At 42.2% G+C, this 21,723-nt stretch overlaps 1 protein-coding gene across 12 annotated transcripts in view; it reads left to right on the top strand.

Moving 5' to 3' along the window:
* The window catches only part of LDLRAD4 (low density lipoprotein receptor class A domain containing 4), a 511,331-nt gene that overhangs the window by 412,107 nt on the left and 77,501 nt on the right, over positions 1–21,723 (top strand). The window contains exon 1 of one of the 12 annotated variants that reach the window (XM_060200620.1): positions 13,070–13,206. The exons of the other annotated variants lie outside the window; for them this stretch is intronic. The gene's annotated coding sequence lies outside the window, so the exon portion shown is untranslated. Of the gene's footprint in view, positions 1–13,069; positions 13,207–21,723 lie in introns of those variants that run through there. 12 annotated transcript variants of the gene reach the window in all.

Raw genomic sequence — 21,723 nt, 5'->3', positions numbered from 1 at the left:
CCCTCTCTCTCTCTCTCTCTCTCTCTCTCTCTCTCTCCCTTCTTTCCTCTCCCCTTCCCCGCCTCCACCTCCTCTTCCTTCTCTTCTTCCTCTCTCTCTCTCTCTCCCCTCCTCCCCTTTAAGTATTTATTGCTTTTAAAAACAGAATAGCCCAGGGAATTATTTCAGAAAGCTAAAGCCCAGCATTTCCCTTTGCATCTACCACCCCCACCAAGTACTAGTGATACATTTGCTGAAAGTAGGTGTGAGACAACCCTTGTCACTGAAGGGACACTTAGTGGCTGGCCCTTCCTCTATGGCTTTGCAGCACATGTTTAGAACCTAAGGAAAATTGGGGACTCTCATTTCCCAGGCTATGACTGTTGTTTAGGGCAGCCCTGAGAGAAATCCATGTCTTATTTCTCAGAGTCTGCCTGCCAGCAGGAGTCAAGTTGACATACCTCTTCTTATGGGTCACAGGGGGGATGTGGATTTCAGATAAACAAGTAGGATTCTGAGAGTCTAGCTGAAAAGAACTGTAGGTCACTAAAATAACAAGCTTTTTAAAAACAAAAGCAATTATTCAGGCTGGAGAGATAGCATAACAGCTATGCAAAAAGACTTCCATGAAAGCCTGAAGTTCTGAGGTTCCAGGTTCAATCCCAGCACCACCATAAACCAGAGCTGAGCAGTGCTATGGTAAAAGCAGGCAAACAAACAAAACAAAACAAAATCATTCTTATCACCCCAGATTTTTATAGTTGATCTGTTTCCACAAGACCAGAAACCAAAGTTTGTCTTCTTAGTTTATCTGTGAAAAGATCTTGCTATGATTAAGCTTCCTCTTTCAGCCCCAACCTTTCACTTTGAGAAAGATTATAGGAACTGCATTTTCAACACCAAGTATTCAAGCAGTTGCTCTTGTTGGTGCAGTTGGTAAGAGTGTGAGAAATAAAGGGACTGAAACTGCCCCTGGAAGAGTATGGAGGTGAACTGTCAGCGGGTCAACCTTCATAACTATGACTCTCTCAGCAAAAATATGCTATGTGGAATAAAGAAAAACAAAGCAGGGGCCGGGTAATGCACACATTACAGTGCATAAGGACCCAGGTTTGAACCCCGGGTCCAAAAAAAAAAAAAAAGTTTCAGAGTGATGACACAGGACTGCAGGTGTCTCTCTTGTCTCTCTCCCTCTCTATCAACCTCTTCTGTTTTGATTTCTGCCTGACTCTATCCAATAAAAAAAGATGATTAAAAAAATAAAAACATAAAAAGAAAGAAAAACAAAGCACTTTACCCTGAGTTTTCTTTTCTTTTCTTTTCATCCTGAGTTTTCTACACGAAACCTGTGTGACCTTAAGAAAAATCTCCTTAGAACTCTGATTCCCATTTCTCTTATTTATAAAAAATGACTTAGCAATATGTGAAACTTTTCCATTTCCACATCTGTTGTCACAGGGAATGTACCTTAGTAAAGCAAAATAAATATTAGGAACCCTGGGAGTCCGGCAGTAGCGCAGCGGGTTAATCACACGTGGCAGGGTTGGTGTGAGGATCCCGGTTCGAGCCCCCGGCTCCCCACCTGCAGGGGAGTCGCTTCACAGGCGGTGAAGCAGGTCTGCAGGTGTCTGTCTTTCTCTCCCCCTCTGTCTTCCCTCCTCTCTCCATTTCTCTCTGTTCTATCCAAGGACAACAACAACAATAATAATAACCACAACAATGATGCAACAGCAAGGGCAACAAAAGGGGAAAAAATGGCCTCCAGGAGCAATGGATTCATGGTGCAGGCACTGAGCCCTGGCAATAACCCTGGGGGCAAAATATATATAATATATATATATATTATATATATATTAGGAGTCCTATGCTGTAGGGCTCAGTTTTTGTGCTTTATGTTTTAATATTTTATTTTATTTTTTGCAAGAGAGAGACCAGAGCACTGCTAAGCTCTGGTTTATCATGGTGCTAGGGATTGAACTTGGGGCCTCGGAGCCTCAAGCATGAGAATCTTTTTGCATAGCCTTTATGCTATCTCCCCAGCCCAGCTTCTGTGTTTTAAAGGATGAAAGGGGTTGTTTGTTTGTTTGTTTTGTTTTTAAGATTTTTGGGGAGTCAGCCAGTAGCAAAGAGAGTTAAGCACACATGGCGCAAAGCACAATGACCAGTGTAAGGATCCCAGTTATAGCCCCTGGCTCCCCACCTGCAGGGGAGTCACTTCATAAGCAGTGAAGTAGGTCTGCAGGTGTCTATCTTTCTCTCCCCCTCTCTGTCTTCTCCTCCTCTCTCCATTTCTCTCTGTCCTATCCAACAACGACGACATCAACAACAACAACAATAACTACAACAATAAAGCAACAAGGGCAACAAAAGGGAATAAATAAAATACTTTAAAAAAAAGATTTTTGACCTGAAATGAAGGGGTGAAAATTATTTGGGGAAACTATGTAAGTCTCCTCCTCCTTTCCTCCACCCCCAAATCTGCTTCTACTAGTGTATCTTATTGGCTTTTACCTTTTCTTAGAGCACCACTCAGTTATTTTTCCTCGGGTCATAGAATTGGAAGTTTTTTAGAAAATTTCTCAATGAGAAATAGATGCATAATTTTCAACTCTTTAAGATCTTACACTTGTAATTAAATTTTCAAGTACCCTTTTTATATTGGAGTAAATGAGATAATTAAGAGATTTTTCAAGAAGGAGAAGTATATGAGAAAATAAATGCTTTCTGCCATGTGATTAAACACTGCAGCTGAGGTACTTGATGAGCAGAGGAGTCATTTGTTGCAAGTGTTCTTCATCATCATAAGTGTTATCCTGATTAGAGTTGAGAAATGTGTTCTGAGAAATCAAGTAAGTGTGTGGTGACATCCATCCACAAATACATCCATTACAACTTACCTTTATTTGATGTCAGAGTTGTGCTGATGCATCTTGAACTCTGTGAGATTTCAAGCATTAAAATACACACACTTATTCACTCTGGTGAAAAGGATGCACTGTGAATCTGAGATTACTTTCAAGAAAGTTGAGCATAAACATTTTCCCGGGAGTCGGGCAGTAGCACAGTGGGCTAAGCACACATAGCCATGGCGCAAAGCACAAGGACTGGCGCAGGTATCCCAGTTCAAGCCCCCAGCCCCCCACCTGCAACAGATGGGGGGGGTCACTTCACAAGCAGTGAAGCAGTTTCTGCAGGTGTCTATTTTTCTCTCCCCTTTTCCCTGGCAATAACCCTGAAGGAAATTTTTTTTTTTCCTGATTAGTGAAGCAGCCTGTAACTATACATAAGCATTATCTTGTTTATATTGGAGAAATTAAAAAAAAAGATGTATAACATCTTTGTAATAGTAAGAAATGGACATGTGTATACCACAATCTTGTTCAATCATTAATAAACAAACAAAAAGAAACGAAAATGTAGAAAGTCTCAAATAGCCAGTAAAGATTATGTAGCTCCTTAATTTGACTTAGCCATCTGGCGTCAGAATCTACCTCCCTTATCTCTGCGATTGCAGAGTATTTGAGATCAAATAGATCATATCTCTATTACTAAATCAGATCTCTATTACTTTTTAAGAGCTGTACCATTCTGCATGTTTAGGTCCCCTAGCCATTATCTCCATATGTAAAAAAAAAAAAAAAAAAAAAAGGTTATGGGCAGGCATAGGGCACTGTGAGAGGAGATGACATTTTACACTGAATTTGGGGACTGGGTCAGGGGACTGTCCTGGCCATCATCATCTTAGATTCCTGGGACTCAGAGTGACTGGAAACTAACTCTCAGCCAACTCTGCTAACCTAAATCAGTTAACTCTGAACCTGCCTAGTTTTCTACTCACTTAATGAGATTCTCTCCTTTTCAAATTCATTTTCAATTAAAAAAAAAATCGGTAAGAGGATTTTGGTAAGTTAGGAGACATGAGTTTTGAATCGGGCCACTCTCCTTCCACCCAGGAGTCTCTGTGCTTTCCTAGCTATGCCCTCAGATGTGATTTGAAGTAGGGAAGTGGCATGCTGACTTTTGGAAACATTCAGCTGCCAAGTTTCCTCTGCTACAGACTTAAAATAGATCAGACTGAGAAAGGAAGGTAGAACTTCAACCAACTGTTACTCTATTGAGACTGTTTGGTTTGATTAGTGTAACTAGTTGAGTTCTTTGTTAGGAAAAGAAGATACGTGTACCCCTCCACCCCCCAGTTTCCACTTTCTGACTATTTGTAGACAGACCTGATATTTGCCATGGATACATTTAAAGATTTACTGTTTCATACCACTATATATTTTTTGTAATATATATCTATATATATTTATCTTTGGGAATGACAGAAATTTTTGTTGTAGGGATATTTTTTCATAACATGAGCATGTTTCCATACCTTATTTATATCTGAAACAAAATCCAAAGAGCATTTTTTTTCCCGATTAACTTTGGAATGGAAGGTAGAATTACAGAGATGCCTTATAGGCACCTCAAAGGGAAATCTTTCTAGCTGTGGCTGCAGATTCCAGTATGAAAAGGTGGTGGATTCTGGATGACGTCTTACCAACTAAAAAGTCACCAGCCAGTGAACATTGAGTATCCTGAACCCCCCCCCCCAAATTTGTTCACACAGAAATGGGTTTCCTAGATATAGTAGCCTAAGAAAAGAAGTGAAAAGGAGCTATTATTCATTTAGACATAGGAACGTCTATAGAGAGAATTAATATTACCTGTGACTTTTCCACATTACTTTTTCCAACTCATAAAAAAATATGTAGGTCTCAGGATTGGAAATGAGCGCTTATCACATTCCTAACTTTGTAAAGATAGAAAAGTTGCAAAGAAGTTCTTTGTCCTCAAGGATCTTTAAAAGACATGGTCTTTCAATGTCCTTCAATAATTCCCTGCTCTATAGTTTAAGTCTCCCATTGGCAAGCCATAGCTTCTGTTTTTAAACTGTTCGATTCTTTCCCTTTCTAGATTTATTTGTTGCTAGCTACAGAAATATTTATTCCCTTGCACCCCCAAAATGAAACAGTATTCCAAATTGGAGAATAGCTTTCATTGAAGTAGTTCTGTCAGAAGCAGGCCTAAGTGGTATTGTCTAGAGATAAATTGCACGTCTTTGGGAGTTCTCCCTCCCCTTCATGAACCAAGGCCGTCAGACATGTGTCTGCCTCTGCTGAGCATTTGGGCTACTTGTCTTTTCCTGTCTACTGAAACCTGCATGATCAGTGTACCGAGAACCCTTTCCTCACCTTTTCTCAAATGTATAGACAGTTCATTTCTATGTCCCTATCTCCTTAAAACATGATTACCTAGCTCTTTAGATATTTATGGGGACCAAGCCAGTATTGACCCACACAGCAGGTAAGAGCTGCTCAGGGGGTCTCAACAACCTTTCTTCTGTTCCTGCTGCCTCTCCCCTCTCCTCACCACTCCCCCTTTTGGGATTGGCAGTTTGCCTGGGAACCATTTTTCATTACATCTTTCATTACAGTGGCAGCCCTCCAACCTTGCCTTATTAATTTCCCTGCAGCTTCTGGGGTTATTAAAGTGTCCGGTTATATATTACTTTTCAGGCTTGATACAACTTGGGTTGCATTTTCTTGACTTCTCTGAAGGATACTATTTTTTCTGTACCACCCCCAATTTTGATCCATACTCCCACTAGGGGGGAAGTAATAGGAGGAAGAGGATAAGGGGGCTCTGAACTCCATCTCCCTCAGGACCCAGAGAGAGAGGAGGAAAAAGGGAGGGACATTTGAATGTAGTAATAGGGTCATGAGTGGCTTGGAGGGGAAGAGAGGACTGGACCTGGAAGAAAAAGGGGGCAACTCTGTGCAAATGTAGACAGATAGCTGTAGAGACGGTTAACTCATGTCTGCAAGCTTGGGAGAACCACGGTGGTTTACAGTGGAGGGACTGGGGATTCAGAACTGTGGTGGTGGGTACAGTGTGGAATTATACTCCTGTTGACATGTAATTTTGTAAATCAATATTAAATCACTAGGAAAAGAAAAAGAATAAGGTAGAGGATAGACAAAAAAAGAAAGAGAGAGAATACTGGTTTTTTATGCTGCTATCTACAATGTCACGCCCAGCATACTAACTGCCTAGCTTAGTCACTGGGAATTTGTCAGTTTTACTGACATTGTTATTTTGGAACATAAAGTAGTTCACTCTGTATATGCCATTGTCTGAAAAGTAAAGGTAATTAAATCTTACACTATCGTGAAAGCTTAAAGCAGAACTTGAGTAAGACAAAGCCATACCACCAAAGGGACAGAGTTTCTGTGCCTACAACTTCTCAGAAAGCATTAAACATTCCCAGATAGTAATATCTTAGGGTGTTTTTATAAAAAATAGCACACTATCTCTATGTTCTACCAAAGTTGTCAAAAATAAAGGGGTAACAGGGACACACAAGGGTAATGACTGAAGAAAGTGTCTTCCATTCCAGACGGCTTCTTTGACAGCAACTTGAGCAGCAGACGGGAACAGAGCTGTCTCCAACACCACGCTGAATCTGGTCCATCAGTGCTGTTGGAGAACAGCTAGGCAGCCTGCCAGGGTACCAGACAGAGAGGGGGCTGAAGATGACCAGCCACATAGCCAGGGGCTGCCATCCCCTGGTGGTGGGAAATAACAGCCTTTTGTACTAGTAGGGTCATGACATCGCATGAGCTGTCCCGCACAGCTGGACCATCCTGGCACCCAGTCTTGAGACTGCGGAGGGAGCCAGCCCAGCTGTACTGAAACACTCAGTCTTTTCTCTCCCCAATCTCCTTCCCCCATCAGCAAGCAAACAGACAAAAGAGATAGATAGCATTGTTGTTCATGCAGTGACTAAACCTTTCTTAGTCGAGGGAAATAGATGAGTGTACTCATTATTAGTGTTATTCGGTACCTATACCTTCTTTCTGTGTGAGGAGGGAGGAATTGTAGCATTTTGTCTTTTTATAACTTTTAGGACAGAACTCCTTAGGGAGTTATATCTTGAATGGAGTTCTCCAGGATTTGAATTTGTATTAAAAGGAAGAATTCAACCAATGTTGATTGGTTGTGGCCCTGAACACTAGAATGTCATTCTATACAGTATTTGGTTTTTGTTTAATTTTTTAAGTTTTTTAATTATCTTTAATTATTTTTGGATACAGACAGCCAGAAATCAAGAAGAGAGAGGGAGAGAGCCAGTGTTTGTTTATATGCCTCTCGTGAAGCATTCTGACATGTCACTTGTTATTTAACTCACTCAGAAAATTTAATTTACAGATTCCTCTGACACAAGTTCTGTGCCCTCTTGGGGACACAGAAATGTAACTGCTTAGCCCCTGCTCTCAGCACCACGGCATCTGGTAGAAAGGAACAGAAATCTAAGATGTGAGGCTTTGACTGTCATATCCACTTGATAGGAACTTATGATAAGACAGGATGGGACTAGTAGAGTGATTTTACCAAGTCCATACAAACTCAGGGTCTATCTTTCGGCTCCTCTCTCCCTCTCTCTCTCTCTCTCTCTCTCTCTCTCGCTCTCTCTCTCTCTGCCTCCAGTGTTATCGCTGGGGTTTGGTGCCAGCACTATGAATCCACTGCTCCTCACACCCATTTTGTTCTCTATTTTATTGGACAGGACAGATTGAAATGAAGAGAGGAGGGGAAAATAGAGAGAAAGAGAGATATCTGCAGACCTACTTCACTGCTTGTGAAGTATCCTCCCTGCAGGTGGGGAGCTGGGGGCTTGAACCTGAAGCCTTATGCAAGTCCTTGAACTTAGTACTAAGTGCGCTTAACCAGATTCACCACTGCCCGGGCCCCTTTTGGCTCCACTCTCCAACACTTAGCTTCTGACTTTGAGGTTGCTTCATGATCTAGGGTAACTGCTGGGATTCTACTCATAAGCCATATTCTGGATTAGTTCATGAAGAAGAGCAAAAGCCCAGAATAATGCACATCTCCCTCCTTTGAAGACTAGAAGTACATCATAACATGCCTGAATATATTTCATATATTCCACACCTAGGTTACAAGCAGTCCTAGCCAGTACCCTCTCCCACCCCCGCTCTTGCTAAGAGAAAGAGGAATTAAAATCAGTCAGGATGTGAACTGAATTATGATTTAAGGTTAAGTGGGCTGCAGTAGGTAGAATGTGTGTTTAGAAGCCAATTGGGTCTAGTTTTCACTGCCTTTTACCTTTGTCAAGTTATTTAAATGTACAGTTTGTCTAATCTTATCTATCCAGACAGGTTAATGACGTCTAGTCTGCAGTTATCCTGGGGAAATGTCTAGTCTGGGCTCTTCCCAGCCCATCATTCTCAGACGCGGTTTCATGAGAAAGAATTTCTGAGAGTTCAGGTTCCTTTTTTTCTTTTCTTCTTAAACAAACAAACAAAAAAGAGAGCACTGCTCCGGTCCATCTTATAGTGATACAGGGGATTGAACCTGGGACTTCAGAGCTTTCAGCATGCAAACCTGTTTGCATAACCATCATGGCGAATATTTTGATGGATACCTAGGTAAAAGACTTTCCTCCACTTATCCTGAACCCCTCTACTTAACCCATTTCTCTTCATGGGCCCAGTGACACAAACGTATTGTGAACGAACTGATTTCAGGAGGTCAGCAAAAGGAAATACATAATTTGGACAAACATGATTGGAAGAAGGTACAAGAAGTTGTCACAGTAATCCAAACTGTACTATTTCAAAATGCTGCTTTCGATGACGTTTCATATGAAGAAGCCTGGCATATCACTAGAAGCCAGAAAAGCTCCCTCTCCCCTCCTACTTACCAGGAGATTCTGCACCTCATGTTTCTTGACCCCAGAAGCTTCTTCCCCAACCTTCTACCGTCCCATCTTCTACCCGTCTTTTTTTTTTCTGTATTCACAGGGCCTCAGATTCAGAATTGAATAACAAAGCTTAGAAATCAAGGGTCTAGGGGGGTCGGGTGGTGGTGCAGTGGGTTAAGCGCACGTGGCACAAAGCGCAAGGACCGGCTTCGAGCCCCCGGCTCCCCACCTGCAGGGGAGTCGCTTCATAGGCGGTGAAGCAGGTCTGCAGGTGTCTGTCTTTCTCTCCGCCTCTCTGTCTTCCCCTCCTCTCTCCATTTCTCTCTGTCCTATCCAACAACGAACAACATCAACAATGGCAATAATAATAACCACAATGAGGCTACAACAACAAGGGCAACAAAAGGGGGAAAAAATGACCTCCAGGAGCAGTGGATTCATGGTGCAGCCACCGAGCCCAGCAATAACCCTGGAGGAAAAAAAAAAAAAAGAAATCAAGGGGCTAAATTATTGTTCTCTTGTTTCCATAGGGGGAAAATGATTATCAGTTGCAGGATGACTCAATTGCCATTGAATTTTGGGAATTCACCTAATAATTTAGACTTTGCTTACATTAATCTTACATTATCATCATCATCATCATCATTTTGCTACCAGGGCTATTGCTGGGACTCCATGTCTTCACAAATAATCCACCACTCTTGGTGACCATTTTAATTTTTTTTTTTTTTACTTTCAATTTTTTTTATTTGATAGGACAGAGAGGAATTGACAGAGAAGGGAGAAGTAGAGAGGGAGAAAGGGCGACACCTATAGTCTTGTTTCACCACATGTGAAGCTTTCCTCCTGCCAATAGGGGTCAGGGGCTCTAGCCCAGACACTTGTACGTGGTAACATGTGCACTTAACTGATATATTTTTTTAAATTTGGTCTTCATGGATTTTCCACTGTTCCAGACTGACTTTTCAGATAGAAATGCAGAGACAGAGAGAAAGACATCACAGCATCAAAAATTTCCTCCACTGTGGGGGAACCAGGGTCACATTCATGACAAAGCAAGCTGTCTTTCCAAAAGAGCTGTGTTACCAACCCCATTTGTCTTTATTTTTGCCTCCAGGGTTATCTCTGGGACTTGGTGCCTGCACTACGAATCCACTGCTCCTGGAGGCTCTTTTTTCCCTTTTGTTGCCCTTGTTGTTTATTGTTGTTGTTGTTGTTGCTGTCATTGTTATTGGATAGGCCAGAGAAATTGAGAGAGATGGGGAGAAAGACACCTACAGACCTGCCTCACTGCTTATGAAGCGACCCCCCCATGCTGTAGGTGGGGAGCCAGGGGGTTCAAACCAGGGTCCTTATGCCAGCCCTTGCACTTTGCACCATGTGTGCTTAACCCGCTGCACTACCGCCCAGCCCCACTATTTGTCTTATTTTTAAAGAAATCTGGTTTGCATCTTATGAAGAAAAAATATTCCTCAGGGAAATATCAGTTTAAATCATTGGTTGTGCTAATGATTAGCATGACTTTGAGTTGATTTCTCTTTTAATACTAACTGATAATTGTGTCAACAATGTGGTGGATTTACTCTAAAGAGAAGACTAGGTGCTGTTTGTTTTTATTGTTATGTATGAGTGTTGGCAAGGCTACAGCTCCTCATAAAAATTAAGGTAGTGAAACCCCCCCCCCCAACTCATCATCTGAACTATGCCAGCCAGTAGGTTCATGATTAGTCAGCCATTTGTTTGTTAACTCTTTTTTCAGCCACCAGGTTCCAGATGATACAATGAAGCCAAAAGGACTTCCCTGGGCAGAAGACCCTACCAATGTGTCCTAGAGTCCCACTTCCCCAGAGCCCTGCCCCACTAGAGAAAGAGAAAGACAGGCTGGGAGTATGGATCGACCTGCCAACGCCTATGTTCAGCAGGGAAGCAGTTACAGAAGCCAGACCTTCCACCTTCTGCACCCCACAATGACCTTGGGTCCATGCTGCCAGAGGGATAAAGAATAGGAAAGCTATCAGGGGAGGGGATGGGATATGGAGTTCTGGTGGTGGAAATTGTACCCCTCTTATCCTATGGTTTTGTCAGTGTTTCCTTTTTTTTTCCTCCAAGATTATTACTGGGGTTCAATGCCTGCACCATGAATCCACTGCTCCTGGAGGCCATTTTCTCCCCTTTTGTTGTCCTTGTTGTTGTAGCCTTGTTGTGGTTATTATTGTTGTTGTTGATGTCATTCGTTGTTGGATAGGACAAAGAGAAATGGAGAGAGGAGGGGAAGACAGAGAGAAGGAGAGAAAGACAGACACCTGCAGACCTGCTTCACCGCCTGTGAAGCGACTCCCCTGCAGGTGGGGAGCCGGGAGCTTGAACCAGGGTCCTTACGCCGGTTCTTGTGCTTTGCGCTGGTCCTTGTGCTTTGCGCCATGTGCGCTTAACCCAATGTGCTACCACCCGACCCCCTCAGTGTTTCCTTTTTATAAATTAAAATTTTTTTAAAATAAGGTAGTGAGCTTTAAAAAATGTTTCTGGGTCATGGTATTAGGTGCATTTTATTCTGCAGGTAGTTTTTCTTTTTTCTTCAAAAGACCACTAAGCTCTTGAAGGACAATCTTAATCTAACTGAAGCAAAGAAAAAGGGAGGGTAGATGGTGGCATTTTAATACCCAGTGAATTGACCTTCATAATACTTTGTGATAGGCAACAAAGAATCACAGGCATGTGACCAACCAGGACAATCTGAGCAATAGGAAGTGGGAAATCTGGCCAGGATAGGTAGCTAGCTAGCTAGATAGGGATCAGTAGGTGTGTGTGTGTGTGTGTGTGTGTGTGTGTGTCCCACCTGGTAGTAGATAGTGGGTCTTCTCAAAACACCACTACATGGCTCAGGATATCGTGACCTTGTCCTGCAGTTTGTTGCCTAGACTACTGCAACAGTGGTTATCAGAACCAGAGAAAGGCGAAGACTCCAGTGAGAATAAACTGTTTCATAGAATCCCCACAGTCCTGCCAGGCACATTTGTGCCTACTAGGTGGTGAAAAAAAAAAAAAAAAGCAGGAGTCTGGCAGCTGGGACAAGGCATGGCCTTATCCAGGCAACTCATTAATTGGATACCTAGTCAGTGAAGAAAATACTAGTGACTATCACAGCTCCAAACAGACTGAAAGAGCTTGCCCCTGACTTTTGTACTTGGAAAGCTCAACAGGAAGCCCTTAACTGGGGCTCCTTGCACACCTCTTCTGCTGAGTCCCAGTAGGCTCGTCATCTTGGGTGTTTCTGGTCAGTCGCCTGTGCCCAGGACTGCCTGGGGTGAGTACCATCTCAGTGACTGTAAGGTACTGTCTCAAGTTACCTTTTTTGAAGTCAAAAGTTAGGAATCATATGTTTTCTCTTTTCTCTAGTAAATAGCTAAAAGTGAGAATAATTGAATTCAAAAAGCTTTCATTTTCTTGTAGCTTCTTCCAGTGCCTGCAAGGACCCTTATCATAAAGTATATAAAACTCAACTTGGCCTCTTAAAGCAATGCAGTTTCTGCCATCAGCCACAGTCCTGTGCATGGGGAATTGTCAAGAAGCCACACCTCTCCCATGCTTCCTGTTGTCTTTGGTAGCCAGTGAGATGAAGAATTAGACTCAATCTTCATCAGTTAAACAAAATGTGTTCTCTTAGAATGGGAGACAATCATTTTGCATAGTTCAGCATTGCCTGATGCCATCAAGGTGCCCAGAGTTGCTCAGAATTCTCAACAGTAATGACAAACCCAATTATTTATGAACTAGCATTAATTTTATTTATCACTGTGAATGAAAAAATATACAACGTTCATTCTTTTTTCTTCTTTTTTAAATTTATTTATTTATTCCCTTTTGTTGCCCTTGTTGTTTTATTGTTGCTGTTGTTATTATTATTGTTGTTATTGCTGTCATCATTGTTGGATAGGACAGAGAGAAATGGAGAGAAGAGGGGAAGACAGAGAGGGGGAGAGAGAAAGATAGACACCAGCAGACCTGCTTCACCGCCTGTGAAGCGACTCCCCTGCAGGTGGGGAGCCGGGGACTCAAATCGGGATCCTTATACCAATCCTTGCGCTTTGCGCCACCTGCACTTAACCCGCTGTGCTACCGCCCGTCCCCTGTGTTCATTCTTTAGACCGGGTCAGCACTTTAACTGTTTAGGAGAAGCTGCTAAAGTACATAAATGTGTAGAAGGTTTCTTTATGATTTTTGAGTAGCAGAAGAAATAGGCCCACCATCAGATCGCCGTCTGGTGATCACCATCTTAGCTAACTGTCTTTCTGTTGCTACTGGAGACTAACTGTGAATGCCTCAAATTCCTACCTGTACTGGGAGATTTTAATGAAGAAACTGCTTGTAGACCAGAAGCCAACTACAACATGGGCCTGGAATGGAAGGAACAGTGCCGGAAGCCTTCAACCTTTGTGTTGATTTCTGCCTTTGAAGATGTAGGGATCCTTTAGTCCTTATCAAGAGACCCCCTAAAGGTTTTATTGTGCCTCAATGTATAAAAAATAGGAAACGAAGAAGAAGAAGAGGAGGAGGAGATTCCAGAAAGAATGCAGAGAAGGGATCAATCAGTGGGAGGAGAGTAAATATGCTTAAAGCTGCCTTAGGATTCCTAAGTCATGTCTCTTGCTTCTCTTCTCCAGTGCCCAGAGGTGACCAATTTTTGTAGCTAGATTGAGACTGCTGAGTCCTGCTAAACACATTCATCACTGAAACCTGAAAACGGTCATTTTTATATGGACACTCGTAGAATGGGCAGTTTTTCATTTGTACCAGGAGTAAAAGTTCTATCAGAGAGCTTCCTGGCCAAATAGTAGGAGCACAAAGAATATTAACTAATGCAGATGAGACTTGCAAATCCGCAGAGAACCAACCATGGGGTGGGTCTACGCTTGCCCTGAATGGGCAGAGCCGGCTCCTGCTTGCAAAGCATGCTTGTTATAGACCACACTCTGGAAAGGCTGGTGTTCATTTGGGAAGGAATTCTTCCTTTAAAGGGTTTATTGTACAGTAATTTCCCCTATGAAGTTTTTCTCAGAAGAAATCTTAGGAGTATGCTTGGTTGAAATGAGGAGGGATAAGAACAGGTTGGCAAAACATGCACTGTAAGCAGTAACTAAGAGTCAGCTCACCAGGCAGGACTCTGTCTTACATGTGCACAGCCAGGTGTGAACCCAAGCGCCACATGGGAATACATGGCACTGGCAACCCCCCCCAAAAAAAAATTCCAGTGCAATAGTGTCTGTCACTCTCTCTGTGTCTTCCTCTTTTTCTTTTTCTTTTTTTAATTAGTGACTTAATAATGATTGACAAGAATGTGGGATAATAGGGGTACAATTTCATACAACTCCCACCACCAGAGTTCCATATCCCATCCCCTCTATTGGAAGCTTCTCTATTCTTTATCCCTCTGGGAGTATGGACCCAGGATCATTATGCGGTGCAGAAGGTGAAAGGTCTGGCTTCTGTAATTGCTTCTCCACTGTACATGGAGGTTTGCAGGTCAGTCCATACCCCCAGCCTGTTTCTGTCTTTCCCTAGTGGGGCAGGGCTCTGGGGAGGTGGGGTTCCAGGGCATACTGGGAAGGTCATCTGCCCAGGGAGGTCAGGTTGGTGTCATGGTAGCATCTACAGCTTGGTGGCTGAAAAGCATTAAGATATAGAGCAGAACAAATTGTTTAATAATCAGCAAGATTATTATTGTCTAGAGGTAAGAGTATAGCAGGTGAGATTTAGGGTCTTTATGTTGGAAGAAGCTAGGAAGTCTGTTTTAGATATATTCCAAGGGGCCCATGACTTTACTTTACTAACTTTTGCCTGAGATTGATTGTCTGGGAAGATGGTATTAGAGTTGGAAATAAGAGTATAAAGCTGGATCAGGGCAAAGAGTAGCTCCCAAATATGGGGAAAATATATAAATACCATTAACTGTAAACCCCACTGATCTGACCTAGGGCCCATGTCTATTCATATTGAGCACAGGAGCCTGTGTAACCTCTGAATCCCTGTAGGTCTGAGTTCAAATTCCATGGTCACAGCTAGGAACATTCTAGGCTGCACTCATTTCAGGAGCAGTTCAGGACCAGTGGCAGAGTATATTGACACAGCTTCCCTTTGGGGCAGTTTGTTGTTCTGCATCAAGGGCAAAGTCCTGTAGAGGCCCACAGAGGGCTTATGATGCTGTTCCCGATGGAAGTGACCAGTGATGGTAGACAGAGGCACCTGTTAGAGGTTTAAGCCCATCATATCTATGTGGGAATCCCATGGTCCCCTGACGTGGACCCCAGACTGTTTCTTCCTTTTTGTGTCACTCACTCTATCTGAATGAAAATGTCAGTCTGGATGCACACGTGTGAGGACCTGGCTCTGCAAAGCACACCTTACACTGTAAGCAAATGAGCTTGGAATTAGATTCACTACAATTAGCATAAGGAGGGGGCATAATCTATATGTTTTTTTTTTTTTCATTAGTAGAAGAGACAGTTGTCAAATTCAAATTCATACATTTTAGAAACTTCTTGGGTAATGAAAGTGAGACCACAGATTTAGTTAGTTCTTTTGAAAAGAAGAGAATCTACATACTGTATGATTGACATACTCCACTTATGTCCCCATCTCAATATTTCCTGAGTAGCATCTTCATGTGAGTTCCAGGTTGATATATGTAACAAATCCTAGTGCTGTGGGGCATCTCAGATAGCCCTGAATGGAGGCTGTTTGGGCTTTTGATTTAAGACGCTATTGTCAGCTCAAGTTCCTGACAACCTAGTGGAGGTGTATAACTTTTAGTCATTCCAAATGCTTATGTCTATGCTTTGATGACTGAGAAGGTTCTAAGATGATTGGATTTGAAAAAGTACATCTAATATTATCAAATCCCATAATGACTATCCTTCCATCTGTTATGTTTGTTATCTGATTCTTTTTTGTCTGTGTTGGAAACTAGTCTGGTCAAGGAAAAGTAGAACATGGCTGGGTTACTGCTGGTGGGTGAGGCTGGCCAGTGCTGTCCCTGACCCACTGTTCATGGTGTGTTGTCCCAGCTACTATCTACATCCTGGTCACATTATGATTCACTCACCTGGACAACTTACTCACCGTTTCACTAGCTCCATTGGGACAGGAACTGTGTCCTGTTTATCTTTGTATCTCTGGAGCCAGTCATGGAAGCACTCCAGAAACATTTACCATACAGTGAACAGCAGGATTGCAGGGCACTGGCTTTTCCAAGCACCTTCCCATCTCAAGGTTAACTTCTCTTGTTCCTGAGAGCGCTGGACTTTGCCACAGATGGAGCTCTGGCTCTGGGTGTGAGCGCTTCCCAGGCCACTGCTCTTGGTTGGCCCTCTGAAATGCCACGGCTTACAAGGGGTCCCTGATCATGCTTGTTCTCAGAACCTCCTCACAAATTATCATGAGGCTTTCTGTACTTCTCTTAGATCAGGTTCTGACAGGTTCCAAGCAATAACCAGAAGGAAAGAATTCAGAGCTTGAAGCTTCTTTTCTGACAGGAGGGTGTGTATTGGAGACCCTTCTTGTTCCCACGTAACTCTACCTTAGAGCACAAAGATTTTTTTTTAATTTTTAAGTATAACTACTTTAGTGAGTAATAATGGTTTCCATTATTATAAAGTACAGGTGTATATTTCCATATTAAATTCACTATCAAAGTTCTGTGCCTCACTCCCACCATAGTCCTCACAAAAGTCTTAGAAACAGTTTGCTTTTTTTTGGCAAGTTCATGTGTATGTGTTTCAGGTATCTGTATTCCACATTGAGACTTATTGTTGTCTTTCAACTTCTTACTTACTTCACTAACCATAATCACCTCCAGTTCCATTCATTTTTGTCCTTAAGAATACATCATCAAGGGGCCAAGCAGTGGCGCATCTGGTTGAGCACTCAAACTATAGTGTGCAAGGACCTGGGTTCAAGCCCCTGGTCCCTACCTGCAGGGGGAAAGCTTCATGAGTGGTAAAGCAGGATTGCAGGTGTCTCTCTGTCTCTCTCCCTCTCTATATCCCCATCCCCTCTCAATTTCTCTGTTTCTACCCAATAGTAAATAAATAAAAATTTAAAAAACAATGATTTTTAAAAAAGAATACATCATCATCTTTTTAAATTGCAGAGTAGTATTCCATGGAGTATATATCCCATAACTTCTTTATCCAGTCATCTGTCAATGGACATTTAGGCTGCTTCCACTCCTTGGCTTTTGTGAATAGTGCATTCATGAGCATAGAGGAGCACATGGCCCTTCAAAGTAGCGTTTTCATGTCCTTTGCATATATGCCTACAACTGGCGCTGCTGACTCCTAAGGTCTTCCATTTTGATCTGTTTAAGGACTCTCTGTACTGTTTTTGGTAAGGACTGCATCAGTTTGCATCCCCACCAGCAGTGTAGCAGAGTTCCCTTTTCTCCACATTCTCATGAACACTTGTCATTTCCTGTTTTGTTGATGGGCACCATTCTCACAGTGTGAAGATGGATCTCAATGTGGTTTTAATTTGCATTTCTCTAATGCTGAGTGAAGTGGAGTGTTTCTTCATATGTCTGTGGGCCATGTGTATATCTTCTTAAGAAAACTGTCTATTCAGATCACAAAGTTTTCTGGAAAAAGAGGTACCATATCATCAATTTTTTTTTCTTTTCCCCAGTGGAGTTGTTGATTGTATGTAAAGAAAGCCAGAAAGAAAGGAGAGGAGGGAGAAAGAAAGAGGGAGAGATAGAATAAGTGCATGCATACAGAGAAAAAGCTTAATGGGAGGGCTATTATGAAACAAGTCTTGGGGAACAGTATCTTTCTCCTAAAACTTATTGCAAGTGTCAAAGTAGATTTCTTGCCCAGATTCTTGAATAGTTTGTAGTCCATAGAATATTCACTGATTTAAGTTCTTTTTTCGCAGTGCTATGCTGGAGCCTCACTCATGAGGTTAGGTGTACACTCTACCAAGTGAGCTATTTCCCAGTCCAGTTCACATTTGGACCTACCTACCTTCCTTTTTTTCCTTCCTTTCTTCCTTCCTCTTTCTTCCTTCCTTCTGTCCTTCCTCTCTCTCTCTCTCTATCTCTCTTTCTTTCTTTTTTATTTTTGCCTCCAGAGTCATCACTAAGGCTCACTGCCAGTACTATAAATCCACTTCTCCTGGCGGTCTTTTATTTATTTATTATTATTGGATAGGGCAGAGAGAAATTGAGAGGAGAGAGTAAGATAGAGATGAAGAAAGAAAGAAACACCTGCAGACCTGCTCCACCACTCATGAAGCGACCTCCCTGCAGGTGGGAAGCCGGGGGGGGGGGGGGGGCTCATACCCAGATCCTCCCTTGGGTCCCTGCACTTCATACTGTGTGCATTAAACCGGGTGCACTACCGCCCGGCCCTCCACTGTGATATTTCTAATTGAAACTCTTTTGGAATGAAAAGTGGTTTTCACTGAACTTACAAGCTGCATGACAATGCTGTTCTAGGCTAGCTCAATCAAAACACCATTCTCTCTTCACACGGAGGTTGAGGGTTCTTTGCTTTGTTTACGGCACTCTACGAAGTCCTTGCAGCTCAAACGTTTCAGATTTGTTGGGTGAGAGAACAAAGACACATGACAAGTTCAATAATTTCTCAAAGCAGCAGCAGGAGGGTGTCCCGTCAGTGGAAGGTGGAGTCTTGAATGAGAGGCACTGACAGCGAAGCAGCGGGGTCTAAGGATTGAGACTCAGAGAGGTGGCCATGACCACCACTTAGGGAAACCTGCTTGGTGACAGTACGGACCAGATGTTAAAGGAAGAAGCAACAGTATCAAGCCAAATAATAAATCATTTTCTGCAAAAAAAGAGAGATCCTTAGCAGAAGTTTTAAAAATATTGCTGAGCACTTTGACTTGCTATTTCATAAATAAGTTGCATTTAATTTCCTGGTGACATTTTCATTTTGCTTTACGGCTCAGCCTTTTTTTTTTTAAGTATCTGAATTTGCATGAGACTAGTTTCATCTTTCTGCAAGTTTCAGCCAGCATGATTTGAAGCAGATGTGAGAGTAAACACAAACAGGGTTCATAATGGGAAAGTAAACTCTTGGGCATGCTGTTCCATGCCTGCATTGACTGGAAAGAAATCTGATTACTTTGGGAAATGAGACTAATATTTCAGCAGTTGTGTAATGGGCATGTTCATCAGCCTTGGAGAGCTGAGGAGTAGCTACTCTGCAGTGACTGTACTGAAAGTCTCAATGGGTGTCTTGTATTGAAATTGGTTTGCAGGCTTCTGGGGAATTACTAGAGAAGCCAGGCAAGGCTTTGTTCTCCTGTAGCCAGTCTTTGTAGTGTGATGTTAGATATGTGGTCAGAATGAGTTATGATTTTGCTTGTTGTAAACGGGGGGGGGGGGGGAGGACAACCTTTGAGAAAAACCCTAAGAAAGACCGGGGGAGGGGGGAATCCTTATATTCTGAAAACACTGAAATGTAAATTCAGTTTTGATTGGCGAATCAAAGTGAAGTCAGGACACAAATAAAGGAAGAGGGGGAATGAACAAACATCACACAAATCCTCTGAACCGAGGAAGGAAGGTTTGATAAGGAAAACTACTATCTGAACTATTAATTATAAACTGATTTGCTGTAGACTAACTCTTAATATAGTCTGGATTGGTGAGGTGTACCTCTTTAGAAAACACAACTTCATCTCGGGCCCATTTCATTTAGATGTTGTTTTTTTTTTTAAGCTAATGATGTGGCACTGCTGTATCCTAACACTTTTCCTTGCATAATTGTGGACAGGCTTTCTACTGTTATTCTAAAAGTGAACTGTAATATTCTACTTTAAGTTGAGAGTCTGTGTACCTTCCACTTTCAGATGAAACTGGAAGGAGAAGGGGCTTTGGTGCTCTCCTACCTCTTTTTGGTAGGATAAGACATAGAGAGAGCAGTCTCTGATAACTGGTAGTTCTTTTATTATTTTATTTTACTAGTGATTTACAAAATTACAAAATAACAGTGATACAATTTCACACTGTTCCTACCACCAGAGTCCTGGGTCTCCATTCCCTCCATTGAAAACTGCAGTGATTCTCCCAAGGTCACAGTAGGGTTAACTGATATTTCTCTAACAGTCTGTCTATATTTCTCCCATTTTTGTCTATGGCTTTGCTTTCTCTTCCATTTTAAGTCACAGCTACACCTATTACTATTTCCAAATATCTTTCCTTTTTTCCTCCTCTCTCTCTGGGTCCTGGTGGAATTGGGTTTCAGAGCCCTCTAGTCATCTTCCCTAACATTTTCTCTCCTCTGGGAGTATGGACCAAAATTTTGGGGGGGTTGCAGAAGGTAGGAGTTCTGGCTTAATTGCTTCTCTCCTGGACATGGGCTTTGGGAGGTGGGTCCATACCCCCAGCCTGTTTCTATCTTTCCCTAGTGGGACAGGGGTCTCGGGAGGTGAGATTCCAGGACACATTAGTGAGGTCATCCACCCATGGAGTTCAGGATGGAGTCCTAGTAGCATTTTCAACTTGGTGTCTGAAAGGCTAACTAGTAGTTCTTTTATTTTTGTCTCCATGGTTATCGCTGGTGCTCGGTGCCTGCACTACAAATCCACTGCTCCTAGAGGCTATTTTTTCTCTTTTGTTGACTTTGTTGTTGTTTATTGTTATTATTATTGTTGTTGCCATTATTGCTGTCATTGTTGTTGGATAGGACAGAGAGAAATCGAGACAGGAGGGGAAGACAGAGAGAGGGAGAGAAAGATAAACACCTGCAGACCTGCTTCACTGCTTGTGAAGCGACCCCCCTGCAGATGGGGAGCCAGGGGCTCGAACCAGGATCCTTACACCACTGCACTACTGCCCAGCCCCTAACTAGTAGTTCTTAACCTTTGAGAATGTGATGCAGTTGAGTGACTCTTAGCTCAGAAAAATGCAAATACATCGAGTTTCATATACAGCTATGGGGACTGTGTACTCCTGAAACCTATCCATGGAGTCTGTATTAGAAGGTCTGGGGCAGCTCAGTAACTGCCTATCAAAACTATTGGTTGTTTTGCTTTGTTAATTAATTTGATAGAAATTAAGGGGAAAGAAGAGAGAAAAGGAAAGATGACAGTGATGCACAGTATTTGTGGGAACGTGTGGCAAATCGTGAAAGCAGATTCCAGAAAAAATGCTGATGTTGGTTTGCTAACTGTAATCTGTTTAGCTAGGAGAATATTTTGATTTTTCAATACGGTGAAAAGCAAGGTAAAACTCAGTGAAGATGACAAATACAAGAGATCAAAATAAAACCCATGGAAATGCAGAGATCATTTTAAAAGAGGTCTAATTTTTTTTTCTTTTTTTTGAGTCAGGGATCACTGTGGTCCAAAAGTTGCTATGAATTTGTAATATAACACTTACCTTTTATTGTATTGTAATTTATGAATGTGAGGAGTATCCAGAAAATATTCAGAAAAGGAAGTAATTTTCAGGTGTGTGTGTGGGGGGCGTGGCAGTAGGGCCTTCCTTACATGTGTGGATTCATTCCACTGCTCCCAAGCTAATTTTTTTGATTCTTTTTATTTCAGACAGAGAGTAGTAGACATACCACTGCACTACCCCACCATCCATGAAGCTTCTCTCAATGTCATGGTGCTCCTGTGTAGTGCCAAGATTGAACCTAGGATCTTGTTCATGGTAAAGAAATTACTGTACGGATGCGCTGTCTCCCAGCTCCTTCTGTGCAGTCATCTGGTTGTATATAAAAAGGGCTTAAGTAGACATATTTCTTTTTAGCAAGAAATCTTTTTATCCCTTTGACTTGAGTCCAAAGCTCTTTAGTTTAACCTAAACTGGGAGATTTCTCCCATCATGAACCACTAGCTTGACTAAAATGACAAGAATTTCATGGCACAATCTGAAAAACAGCCCCTGGCCTGGTAACTGTGGTGGCAGCAAGTACCAATATGGCTTAAAATTTCCAAGATCACTCTGCATT

Source organism: Erinaceus europaeus, chromosome 10 (assembly GCF_950295315.1).
Source record: "Erinaceus europaeus chromosome 10, mEriEur2.1, whole genome shotgun sequence".
In the NCBI taxonomy this organism is placed as follows: domain Eukaryota; kingdom Metazoa; phylum Chordata; class Mammalia; order Eulipotyphla; family Erinaceidae; genus Erinaceus; species Erinaceus europaeus.
This window is presented reverse-complemented; position numbering and strand designations above follow the sequence as displayed.